This window comes from Typha latifolia, chromosome 1, assembly GCF_019914945.1.
Source record: "Typha latifolia isolate L0001 chromosome 1, TyphaL0001v2, whole genome shotgun sequence".
NCBI classification, from domain to species: Eukaryota; Viridiplantae; Streptophyta; class Magnoliopsida; order Poales; family Typhaceae; genus Typha; species Typha latifolia.
The window spans coordinates 11,489,764-11,504,636 of NC_133086.1; positions in this window are offsets into that span (position 1 = coordinate 11,489,764).

A 14,873-nucleotide genomic window follows, 5' to 3' on the forward strand; every position below is an offset into this window, starting at 1 on the left:
AAGATGGTAGCGAAAATGAATTGGGGCAACCAAGATGGGCGCTTTGCGCCTAGAATGCCAGCTAGAAATTCTGTGGGTTCAAGGACAGTGGCTACTAGTACTAGACCATGACCACCATTGAGACCTTCTTTCAATGTTAGAGGAGGCACAAGACCTCCTGTTTGAACTATCACACCTGCCCAAGTGGAGGAGCAAAGAGTGAAGGGCCTTTGTTTTTGATGTGATGAATGTTTCACCCCCGGTCATCGGTGTTCCAAATCGATCGGGAGTGTAATGCTCATCGACGGTCTCGAGGAGGATGATGAGGTTGTTGGTGATGGAGATTGCCCAGAGGAGGTCCATGAGGAGGCAGTGGACGAGAGCGTAGAGGAAGAAATCCAAGCTAGAATATTAATGCATGCATATTCGCGTACTTCCGCGCCAAGGACATTACGAGTAGACGGACTCATTAGAAAGCATTGTGTGCACATCCTAATTGATTCCAGGAGTACACACAACTTTCTGGATGAGAGTGATGGGTTGTTGTACCAAAAAATAGGTTACAGAACGATTCCTTTCAAGATCTGAATTTATTATTGGAATTAGTCCGCGCAACCATGGAAAAATATTTGTCAAATATTCTCTTGTATATAGAAAATTATGCCACCAAGTGGATTAGATCATAACTCCCCAATCTATGATTTTTGTATTTACTCCCTTAGAAGATTCGAAATACAACTAAATAACTGATACACGAGTACACTATAATTTGACATGCACTAAACAAATCATCGTCTGATACAATAAAATACAAATATAATAAGCAACGATACAACTCAATTTCTATACAAACTATCATCTATATTTGGGATATCTCAAGTCGCTATCACGTACCACATATTTGAGAGGGTTAGAAAAGAAATAAAGAGAGTCACGAGCAAAAGGCTCATTGAATAGACCTTACCATAAATCAGTGATGCCAAACAGAGAGTAAATTATGTACTGGAATAATATGAATCGAAATAGCATCATGTCATGAATGAGTATATGAATGTTCCTCAATAATACATAAATGAAAAGTCAATAACATGTCATAACTGATAAAAGTATATAATCATCGATAATGAATAAACAAATTTTTATGTCATACTATCAACATAACTCTCTCTCAAATATGATATATGATGCATATCGAGCATGATCATGCTATGATATCAAATGCAACCATCTATGATGTATATTGACTACTCGATAATTAGATAATCAGATGATAATGAAATCATATGCATTTCTCAACATCTCAGTCATCAATATTAGCTCTATATGTCATCATCATACTAGACCACTATGCACAATCAACACTCGGTACCCGATCTTAATATCAAGCCCGAAGGCTTAGAGCATACTCTGCCATCCACTAAGAATATCGATATCATCCTGACCAGGCACCCTTCAAGCTGGTAGAAATCTCGTGAGGATAACTCACCACATATGCCCTAGCGAACGACATTTGTCCAAATGTCTACTGCGCACAAAGATTAACGACCTCGGACGTAAGACCAACAGTATCATGACTATGTCGAGTGATCATTCATCCACCAAGCGCGTCCTAACCCTCGCACCTACTCGGGTATCCTCACGCTTTCTATCAACTATCTTATCAATCACATTTCAAGCTTTCCTTCTAAATGATAGATCATATGTATATATCTAGTACGATAACAAGTCAATGTATAAGAGGAATTTAGGTGGAATAGGAATCAAAAGAAAAATAATACAATGTAGTCTCTAATCATGTAATCGACACATGCATACCCATGCTAATCTATCACAACATGCATACTCATGCTGCATATCAACTGGACATAAAATTATAACAGTATAGTCATCTCTAATCATCTCTATATATCATTATCATACTTGTAATGCCCCCGCTCGGCACAAGCACGTGCACGACCACGCGCCCACACGGCACGCGCGACGTACACGACAGGTCAAGCGAGGCCCGTCATGCATAGATAAACTCCTCTGCACATATCTATGCTCACATAATTCAACACCAAATAAATTATACTAACAATCAAATAAACATGTTAACATATAATTATCCAAGTCCTGAATAATATACACTAGACCACTACTTAATCTGGCATGACCCACATAGGCCATGATAAACCATCAAGATACAACTAAACAACTAATACACGAGTACACTATAATCTGACAGGTACTATATAAATCATCGCCTGATACAAAAAAGTATAAATATAAAAAACAACGATTCAACTCAATTTCTATACAAACTATCATCTATACCGTCTCGCACCTATAGCTCACCACATCAATCTAAAATATCTTCTCAGGATATCTCAAGTCGCTATCAAGTACCACATATCTGAGAGAGTTATGATACGATTCGGACTTCACCGACGTCGTCTCGAGCATGGATTCACTTTAGGAGTGTTTTTGCTTCATGTTTTAGTGTTTAATTTCCATTAAAATAAGTTTTCTGTAAGTCGCGTTCGAACGCGGGTGGAGTGAGTTCGAACGCGGTTTGTGAACGTGGTGAAGAGAATGTACTGTGCGTTCGAACGCACTGTGAACGCCTGCATCGCGTTCGCAAATACCGATAGGCGCGTTCGATCACGCGTTCGAACGCCTGCATCGCGTTCGCAAATCCAGAAGAGCTAATTCGGTACGTTCGAACGCGGTCGGGCAAGTTCGAACGCGGTCGACGAAAATTGTGTTTTTAGGGTTAATTTGAGTTGTTGGTTAGCCTATAAAAAGATGTGGTAGGCAACCAAAATTATTATTGATTATTGAGATTGAGTTTTGCTTTGCCTCCTTCGTCTTCTTCGCTCCCGTTCTCTCAATCCCCGGCGACGTCGCTTCTAACCTCCCTCGTCCGGCTAATCACCCTAGTCCAATCTATCCAACACTTGCCCTAATCCTTCCATCAACCACAACCCTTCCTCCATCACTTTTCTCCGGTGCCACCACATTAACGCCTGTCCTCCACCATCCACCATTACCTAGGATCTCGTGCCTCCATCCACGGATCCAAAACAGAGCATCCTGACATTCGTCCACTAAACGAACGATATCTCGAGATCCCCAACTCCGATTCGCCTGAAACTTGATTTATTGGAAAGCTCTTTTCCGGGCCTAAAAATATCAAAATTTCACGTCGATCCGACGGCGGAATATTTGTGGATCTTATTTCAAAATTCCGTGCAAGATCTAGTCTAGATCTGAGAATTAGAAAAGATCGATCTTTTGCCCTAAAGGAGAGATCGTATCATTTAGTGCGTTCGAACGCGATCGAGCGCGTTCGAACGCGATCGATGGAAATCCTCTAGAATTAGGGTTTCATATTGTTTTAGGACTTGTTGGCTAGCCTCTATAAATATGTGGATGGCAACCAACTTCATTATGCTATTGGATTCTTGATTTCTTGCCTCCTATCTTCTCTCTAGGCTCCTCCCTCCTCCTTCTTCACCATCCTTCCACATCTACCGTTGGCAAGGTTTCTCCTCGCTTCTAATCTCTCACAATTATCGAGTCACCTCTCTTCTTTGGAATCTCGACCACTTCATTCCCTTCGTCTACTTCCCTTAATCACTTCTACAATCCACCCTCATCTTCATACCCATCCATAACCCCAACATCCACTTCACCCGTCACCACCACCATCACCCACGTTATTTCGTGTTTTCGTCTCTACTACAATTAGAATCTGTGAAGGGTGTAAATACGAAAGTTGTAGATCAGGAAGTTACAGATCCAACCCAATTAGTTTCGTAATTTGCTGACTACCGGAGAATATCTGACAAATATGTTCCTATAGTGGCGCAAACTGCTTCCTGCAATAAATTCAGATCTTAAGGAATTGTTTTGTAGCCGATCTTTTGGTTCCAGATTCTATCAATTTGGTATCTGAGCCTATCATTTGGTATCAGAGCCTATTATTTAGTATTAGAGCTTATCAGTGACGGGCTGTTCTAAGGTTTGTACCAAGAGTACGAAAAGGTGGAGCACCCCCTAGGGTCTATACTCTTACACTTGCATAGGTGGAAGAGTGACGAGCCAAGGGGTTATGTTTTATATGCGACAAAAGGTTCACTCTGGGCCATCATTGTGCCAGGGCAATGGCCAGCATTTTATATGCAACATAATATCCGTATGAATCTCCATCCAACAATTTTGTAGACGATTAAAGCTCTCATGACTCATATTTATTGATTGAAATATTCAGATTCTTTTGAGTGGTATAGAGTTTGACTCTCTCACAGTGATTTAACATTTTAAATGGGTATCATAAATTTATATTATCTTTAGCAACTTTCTAAAAGTAAATTTTTAATTTCATGATGATAGTGTTAGTTAGAACATATATATATATATATATATATATATATATAAAGAAACTTCCCCAAACTCAAAAACGAAATAAAATCGTTATCCAGTCAAACAGTCCAAAATATTAACGAATTCGATTCTTGCGTGCTCAATTGTTGTCCTTCCGATGTCCCTTCCCTCTCATGGGATGGCGACTCTTTCTCCGCCCTTAGTTTCCTATGCCGTAACAGAGCCTCCTTGTCTTAGCGTAGCTGAGTTTTTATTTTCAGGTTGTATTTCTTTTTTTAACACTTCTGGAATAATGTGGAATTTCACGCGGCAAAGCAGGCAAATGATTAAAAGTAGATAGTGTTTGTATTACTGGTGAAGATGACATTTGACCTACCCTCGGGTCCACACCTTACATTTCCCATCTTTGGTAAGCTGATCACACTTTCGGCGGGACCAGGGGGGGCGTAAGGTGGGCCCAAATCCTTTTTGTCTTATGATGATGCCATTTGTCTTAGTCTCGTGTTTGTTTCAGTCCCAAATGCTTTTTTTAATTATTATTTTAACCTTGATTATAGCTTAGGCCCATCCGTCTCAATCATCATCCATCCAACTCTAGAATTGACTTATGATGAGAAAGATGGATCTCTAAGCTGAAACTTTTTGGCTCTTCGGTTGAAAAAAATTAGGATAAATATTGAATAAAAGTATGAGATAGATGATATCTGGTTGTGATAATTGAGATAAGAGATAAAAATAATCAAATTAATCTTTCTTTCCGTAGTTTAATATAAATAGATATTTATTATTCCTTTTTTATAGAAATATAAGAAATAAGTTTAAAAGTAAATAGAAATATAATTTTATTTTTTAGTAATTATATTATCATATCATGATTAGTTTTATAATTTCTAGCTAAAAATTAATTTAATTTAATTCAACATAATTTAGATAGGTGGGTGACTTCTGATTATATACGTTTTTTAAACAAGATTTCTACTATAGTTGACATACTTATTCACAATTTTATAACAAAATATAAATTATTATATAAACAAATTCAAGGTAATCATTATATTTTACAATTATATATTAAAATATGAGTAAAGTTCTAGATAGACATAATTTTACATGTAAGAAATATACATAAAGTTATCCTTAAAAACCCCTAAACAAACAAAAAGACATAATATGGATACCATCCTAATATCTCATACCAAAATATATTTATATTATATTATATTATAGGAAATTTTACAAATTACATTTTATATTTTATTTATTTTGTTATTCACATTCTGTCTTTGAGATTTTTATAACCAACCCCTACTTTTTCATTATAATTCTCATTTAACACCCTTCGTTAATTTAAATAGTATCAACAAAAAATATTTTATTATAATATATAAAATAATTTATAAATATCTAAATTAACCGTCACAAGATTAGAGAGGAGGAAAAATAATAGGCTTTTGTAGCTGACATGCCGGTGTCATCATTGCTGCCTTAACTCTCTCATCGATATTCCTATTGCAGCAAACCTTTCTTGGAGTTGAGGCAGTAGAAGTGCAGGCAGCAACTGGTTTTGTTGGTTTTGGTTTCTTTTTTGGTTTTGTGTAGGATGTGGTGCTATTATGCTGGTGTGCTTTAGTGTGAGCCTGGATCTGCTAGGGTAGTGACGAGATGGAAGCCCATTATCCTAATTTTGTGACTGGCATGATTGTGATTATTGTCCTTCCTTCACCCATTGGGCTTGACATAATATGTTTACTATTGTGTCGTTGATGTATCACTAAGTTATGGGGCTTATCCAAATTATCTCTCAATTTTTTCTATATATTAAGCTTGTAATCTATTAGTTGAAATAAATGATATCTCATCTAGGTGATTTCTCTAAAAAAGTTAAACAAGTGGAGATTTTTTTTATTGATAAGAATCTAAATAATATCTGAAAATCGGGACCTCCTATCGTGCTGCTATAGTAATGCAGCATTTTCTATAGAATTTTTGCCATTCTATAAGCATATAGATCCATGAGGGAACTTAGAGAACTTTTGAAGATGAGAGTAGAAATTCTTAGAGTTTTCCTTCCAATCAGTTTTTTAACCTCTGGCTCTCTATTCCTTAAAAAGAGGTGAGGATCATTTTGTTTTGCACTAGGATAAACGGCCAAAAGATTCTCTAAATCTGTTTTTGAATATGACGTTTCCTTTATTGTCTTGAGCATATCGTCTAACACCACTTATCTCATCAGGACACGATTGAAGTTTTTGTAAGTGATTACTTCGAATCATCTTGACGCCTATTATGAACCGGGCTAAAGAAGGTTTAGGTTGGGTACTTAGATTGAAGGAAGTTCTTTAACGGTGATGAAAAGAATGAAAGTGGGATGAGTATAAAGATAGGGATACTTGCGATCAGAGTAAGAGATCGGACGAAGGGGAAGAAGGGGGTCGCTCCTAGAAAAAGTAGAGCAGTGACAGACGAGGGTAAAGATCTAACCCAATGTTAGCTAGGGGTTGATGTGAAATTAGGGCATGAGGAGGGAGAGAGAGGAAGGGAGATAGAGAAAAAGAAGTTTTATTCATAACATCCCTCAACTAGGGTGCACTTCACAGTACTTAGAGGCTACCCTTATAACCTAAACAACAAAATTAAAACCCATTCTTGATGCAACGCGTTTGAATGTGCCCGATTGTGTCTGAATGCGCAAATTTCATTTTCTATCTTTGCAAACACGTGCAGGCATTTGAATGGGCACGTTCGAACAAGCCTAAGGTTATTCGAATGCGCAATTCTCATTCTCTATCTTTGTGAACGTGTACAACTGTTCAAATAGTGCATTCATGTAATAACCCAGAAAAAATAAATAAAAATAAAATAATAATATTAATAACAGTAATAATATATAAATTAAATTAAAAAAAGAGACAAAAAGAAAGAAATTAAAAAAAAAAGTTTAGTGTTGCATGGCACAAGCTCGTGCCATGCAGAATGTGGGAGCATGTTGAGGGCGCCATGTGCGCCCACAATCGTCGACTCGGCCAACCGGGCCAGGCCAGCTGGCTGCGGCGGGCCTCGTCGCCGCCGCAGCTGTCGCCCTTCCCCTCCTTCACCGCCTCTCTCTCTCTCCCTCTCTCTCTCTCTCTCTCTCTCTCTCTCTCTCTCTCTCTCTTTCTCGTCGACGCCGGCCTACCGTCGCCATTGCTACCACCATCGCCGCACCCCTCCCTCACCGCCTCTCTCTCTCCCTCTTTATAGCTCTCTCTCTCCCCCTCTCTTTCTCTCCTTCTCTTATCGGCGCTGCCTGCTGCCGCCACCGCTGCATTGTCCTTACTGCCTCTCTCTCAGCCTCCTCTCTCTCTCTCAATCACCTCTCTCTCTCGAGCTCTCTCTTTCTCTCCTTCTCTTACCAACACCGGCCTGCCGCCGTCACTGTTGCCATCGTTGCCGCCACCACCACCGCCGCCGCCGCCGCCGTCGAGGTGAGCCTCTCTCCCTTCCCTTTTCTTCTTCTTCTTCTTCTTTTTCTTTTCCTCTACTTCTTCCTCCCATAGTTTTACCTCTTCTCTGGCAACACCTATCTAAATTACTTATTTTATTTAATTAATATAAATAAGAATTTTAGATATTTACAATTTTCAAGAATATATATATATAGTAACATGGTTATTAGATAAGTGTAATTAGTGTAATTTTAGTTAATTATAATTATAGATATTTGTACATAATATACAACTTATTATGCATTATTATGCATGTATAAAATAGTAGACTTACTGAATGTTTATATTACATGATTAAGTAAAGATTATTTTATATGCAACTCTTAATTGGTTTAGTAAGAGTAGTAGTCACAAAATAATTAAAGTAAAATTATATAATATATGTCCTTGTATTTTAAATTATATTATTGTACATGTAGCTATTTTACATTTTTTTTACCAAAAGAAATTGACTATTATATACTTAATATATAATTAGCAAACTATGGTTTTATAAATAAATCTACAATTAGAATAATAATATATTAATATTATTATAATTAAATATATGATATAGATCAAATCATTTAATAAAAACAAAAGAAGAAATTCTAAACCTAATAAATCACCATATGTTACACAAACGGATCCTAATTGGATAAATAACTAACTTTATATTACTTAAACATTTTCAGATCCCAACCCCCTTATTTGAGACCTCATGAATCTTGCTAGTGATTTGTAATGATTGATCGATGGACGGGAGGGATATGTGCATTGGATCTTCTAATCACACGGTGAGTAGTCTTATCCCCTAGACACCCTTCTCAAAGTATGATATATTATATATTATGTACATACATATTTTGACCTCTAGCATGATTATATGATATATACATAATTTTAGTCAAGCATATTTTATCATGCATTTGATTAAGCTGATATAGGATATGGGAACATTGGTGATATATAGAAATGATTGGAGATGATTATACTATTATAATTTTATACTGAGATGATCTCTAGTATGAGTGTGCATGTGATAAACAAGTAGGAGTATAGATGTGTTAGATACATGGTTGAAGTCTTCATCGCATCATCTTTCTCTTGGCTTTTTTACCACCTAAATTTTTTAGTTGTATAATCTGTTGTAGTACTAGATATATGCATATGATCTATCATGTATTAAAAAATCATAAAAATACTTGTGTATGTGATATGATGGCTGGAACGGTATCTGATCTGGACTGATACTGGACATACTTTTAGCGTATAGTAGAGTATGGTGATGGCTGATGGTTGTATTCTTAGCGTATGACAGAGTACAACTATCATTGATATACCCTTAGCGTATGACAGGGTATGATTATTTTCTTCTGAGATACCCTTAGCGTATGCTAGGGTATGATTTATCTCTAGAGATACTCTTAGCGTATGATAGGGTATGCTCTGAGCTTGTAGCATGATGTGTATCGAGTTTGGGGTCGATTATCGTAGTCTAGTATAATGGATGATATTCAGAGTTGAGATAGATGATTATGATAGTGAGAGATATGTAGATTATATCTGGCTCTAACATATATGATTATCTAGTGGTTGGCATGCATCATGCATTATCATTGATGTGACTAGTATCATTGGATCATGATTATTATACATCATATGTTATTATATTCGGTGATGTTATATTGTAATTTCATCATGAGATATATTTTTGGTTGAGGATATAATATGCTCATTCATGAAAATTAATTTTATTTATATATATGTCATTGAGGATACATATATATACATACTCATACATTGCATCATGCTTCTTTTTAATTCATATTATCCACTAGATGATTTACTCTCTATTTGGCATCACTGATTCGGGATAAGATCTATTCACTGAGCCTTTTGCTCATGACTCTCTTTATTTTTTTTCTAACCCCCTTAGATATGTGGTACGTGATAGCAACTTGGGATATCTTAAGAATATATTTTAGAGCGATAATAAGGTGAGCTATAGATGCGAGATAGTATAAATGATAATTTATATAGAAATTGAGTTGTACTAATATTTGATATTTGTACTCATTTGTATTAGACGATGATTTGTATAATACAGATCGAATCATAGTGCATTTTTATATTAGTTATTTTAGTTGTATCTTATTGGTTTGTCGTGGCTTGTGGTGTAACGCCCCCGCCCGGCATTGGCATGTGCACGCCCACGCGCGGCACACGTGACAGGACTAGCGATGCCCATCACGCACAGATACACTCCTGTGCACATGCAATCATGACATCATCAAATACTACCTACTAACATATCCATGCTCACATAATCCAACGCCAAATAAATTATACTATCAACCAAATAAACTTATTAACATATGAATATCTAAGCACACAATAATATATACTAGACCATTACATAATCTAGTAGGACCCACATAGGCTACAACAAACCATTAAGATACAACTAAACAACTAATACACAAGTACACTATAATTTGACATGTATTATACAAATCATCGTTTGATATAATAAAATACAAATATCAAATAATGGTACAACTCAATATCTGGTCAAACTATCTTCTATATCATCTCACGTTTATAGCTCACCTCATCCTCGCTCTAAAATATCTCCTCAAGATATCTCAAATCGCTATCACATACCACATATCTGAGGGGGTTAGAAAAGAAATAAGAGAGTCATGAGCAAAAGGCTCAGGGAATAGACCTTACCCCGAATCAGTGATGCCAAATAGAGAGTAAATCATGTACTGGATAATATGAATCAGAAAGAGCATCATGTCATGAATGAGTATATGAATATATCATCAATAATATATAAGTGAAAAATAGATAACATGTCATAACTGATAAAAGTACATAATTCTCGATAATGAATGAATATGTCACCATGTCATACGATAATCATAGCTCTCTCTCAAATATGACACATGATACATGCCAACCATGACGATGCTATGATATCAAATGCAACTATATATGATGTATATTGACCACTCAATAATTAGGTAATCAGATGATAATGAAATCATATGTATTTCTCAACATCTCAGTCATCAATATCATCTATATATGTCATCATCATACTAGACCACTGTGCACAGTCAACACCCGGTACCCGATCTCAACATCATGTCCGAAAGCTCAGAGCATACTTCGCCACCCGCAAGAGTATCTCAAATATAACCATACCCCGCCACCCGCTAAGGTATCAACATCCATCCAAACTGGCATCCACATAGTTGATAGAAACCTCGTGAGGAAAACTCGCCACATATGCCCTGGTGAACGGCATGTGTCCGAATGTCTGCTGCGCACACAGACTAATTACCTCAAACGTAAGGCCAACAGGATCGCGACTATGTCGAGCGATCAATCATCTCTAGGCACGCCCTAGCCCTCGCGTCCACTCGGGTATTCTCACGCTTTCTATCAACTATCCTATCAATCACATTTCATGCTTTCCTTATAAATGATAGATCATATGCATATATCCAATACAATAACAAGTCAATGCATAATAGAAATTTAGGTGGAATAGGAATCAAGAGAAAAAATGATGCAATGTAGTCTCCAATTGTATCGTCAACACATGCATACTCATGCTAATCTATTACATGCATACTCATGTTAAATTTCAACTGGACATAACCTTACAACAGTACAATCATCTCTCATCATCTCTATTTATCATCATCATACTCATATTCAAGATCAGCCTAATTATATGCATGATAAAAATATGCTCAACTGTAATCATCTCTAGATAAAATCATATAATCATGCTGGAGGCCAAAACATGTATGTGCATAATATATAACATAACCTAATTTGAGAAAGGCGTCTAGAGGATAAGACTACTCACTTTGATCCGAAGACGCAAGCCATGTATCCCTTACATCCGCCAACCAACCGAGTGATACTCATCGCTATTAAGGTCCACATGGTCTCAAATAAGGGGTTCGGGATCTGAAAATGTTCAAGTAACATAAAGTTAGTTGTTTATCCCATTATAATCCGTTCGAGTAAAATATGATGATTTATTAGATTTTAGAATTTTTACTTATTTTTATAACTAGCTAGATTTTTAATTATAAATAAAAAAAATATAAATATAGATAAAAACCTAATTATAATTAAATTATACCTTGATTAATTAGGGACTATGTAGTCATTACTTTATAAAATAATAAATAAATACATAAGCCGATTATTTTATTTGTTACAAAATAATAATGTATAATAAATTATTAGAATTATTTAAAATGTATCTCATAAAAATATTAGTATAGAAATTTGATCATTATAATCTATAAATCTATATATTAATCTAATAGAGATATAAATAAATAAATATGAGTATTACCTATATTTATACCTAATTAATCATTGATTATACAAATTATAATTAATACTAATCATATTGAAGAATATATATTATTATTAAAATAATTAATGTCTAAATAATCTTTTTACATTAATTAAGAAGGAAAACCTAAATAATTAACGTCAATAAAATAAATAAATAAATAACTAATTAATTAATTAATTAAAACACTACCATTAGTGTGCAGAAAAAGAAGGAGAAGAAGCCGAGGAAGAAGAGAAAAAAAGAAAGAAAGAAGAAGAAGAAGAAGAAGAAGAAGAAGAAGAAGAAGAAGAAGAAGAAGAAGAAGAAGAAGAAGAAGAAGAAGAAGAAGAAGAAGAGAAGAGGAAGAGAAGAAAGAAAGAAGGTGAGGGAGGGGGTTTGTGGACCAAGGCCGGCGAGAAGGGCACTGGTCGCTGGTGGCCATCCAGCGGCCAGCCTCTCGCTGACGGCTCGACTCCGGCGAGCCCGACCCCGAGGCAAGAAATAGAGAAAGAGAGAGAGATAGAAGAAGGAAGAGGAAGAAGGAGGAGGCTCACCTGCGGTAGCACGACGACAGCCACAACGGGTCGACAGTGGGGGAGAGAGAGAGAGAGAGAGAGAGAGAGAGAGAGAGATAGAGGGAGAAAGAGAGGCGGTGGGAGGGGTTGGCGGTGGCTACGGTGGCGCTAGGGCCCGTCGCAGCTGGTTGGCTGCAGCGACGCGAGGGGGTGTGTGGCACCCCCTCCCCCACGTTGTGCCCCATTGCCCATGCAAAGATTAATTTATTTTTTAAGGATAGGTTGTTACATGTGGGGTCCTACAAGATTATGTAATGGTCTAGTGTATATTATTGTGGACCTAGATATTCATATGTTAATAGATTTATTTGGTTAATAGTATGATTTATTTGGTGATGGATTATGTAAGCATGGATATGTTAGTAGGTTTTATTTGATGATATTATGATTATATGTACATAGGAGTGTATCTGTACGTGACGGGCCCTGCCCGTCTTAATTTAAGCTTGATCACTTTGAATTCGGCTTGATCTAAACTTGTTTAAGGCTTGAATTGAGCTTGTTTAAGACTCAAGCTTGAATTAGGCTTGAATTAAACTCAACTTGAAATATATTTAGATTAGGCTCGTTTACAACTCAACTCAAGCTTGAATTAGCCTCGATCTAGGCTAATTTAAGCTGAGCATGAATACAAGTCGTCTTATTCAGGTATGGCTTAACCCTATTGACTCTAGACATATGAGATGTCATCTTTTCACTAAAATATTTGATGCAATAAACTGGATCACACCTACTATTATGCAACTATGCAACCACTACCACCCCCCGCTCTCTTTCTATATCGTAAAGATAATTATTTATCAATCGGTTTGATAAAGATCTAACGGTTAAGATCCTCAAGGGTATAATATGAATACAAAAAATTTAAAAGATATTACCGGTTCAATAGGTAATTATTATTTACTAAATATATTACGTTGCACATTATTATTTGATAATTATATTATCTTAATAATTTATCAAGTAAAAGACATATATATTCTTAACTGAGAGTAATGTATATATATCAAAATAAGGGTATTGATGTCTTTTTATAATTAACTTAATAAAAGTTTAATTAAATTTATCTATTTGATTATTTTTTATTATTTACATATATTTCTCGTTAGTTTAAGATTGATTTAAATTAAAATTAATAACAGATAAAGATAGAGAATCATATTTAAATTAAAGTCTATCTCCAAATAATTAAATTTAAATGGTTTAGTATTAAATAATATCTCATATAATTAAGGCATAATCATATCTATCACAATCAAATCTAAGAAATAGAAATCTTAACGAAAGAATAAAAACGTGTAATTTAGAAGTTAGACAAACATAATCAAATTTTATACTATTTTTAGAAGTTAGACAAACATAATCAAATTTTATACTATTTTTTTAACGTAATGTGACTTTGAAACCGATAGCGGATATGAAAACTGACTATTTTAGCCGTTAGATTAAAATTATAAATTTTATAGGGCATTGAAGTATTTGCTATATATATATACCTAGATTACCTAGGTGCACAAGCCTCCAGACTTCTAACTTGACGTTCACAAAGGGCTATAGGAGAGTCAGAATTATCTAAACAGACTTCTCTATGATGTGTGTTGGCGATTAGTGCGAGAGAAGTGGATGTCACCTACTGCACTCCATTACTAGGCTGTCAGTTGGGGATGTGAGCATTTCAATCCTTATCTACTCAAACTAGAAGCCAAAGTATGATGCGGTCGCAGCTATGACTTCCTCTGCTTATTGCTGAGTACTAACAAATTATTAGTTTGTCTACCTCATCATAAAAGCATTTTTGGGCACTTGTAGCCGATAACCAACCGTGCTCTAATTATTTAACCAAATTAATTCAGAAAATAATGACACTTAGACCCCTCAATAAGTGACTATTTATTTTTCGCAGCATATGAGCCCTTCCAACCATATAGTAAGTATCTCATAATTGTTTCTTATTTTTTTCTCTTAGAAAACTATCACGTAATAAAATTTTAGGTATTTTGAAAATGATTCACCCTTATATAGCAGAGAGGGAAGAAAGAGATAAATTGAAGATAAATTGATCACTTAATGTTTTCCTTCTAAACAGTTAGGGGGATGGAAATAACTGAGGGA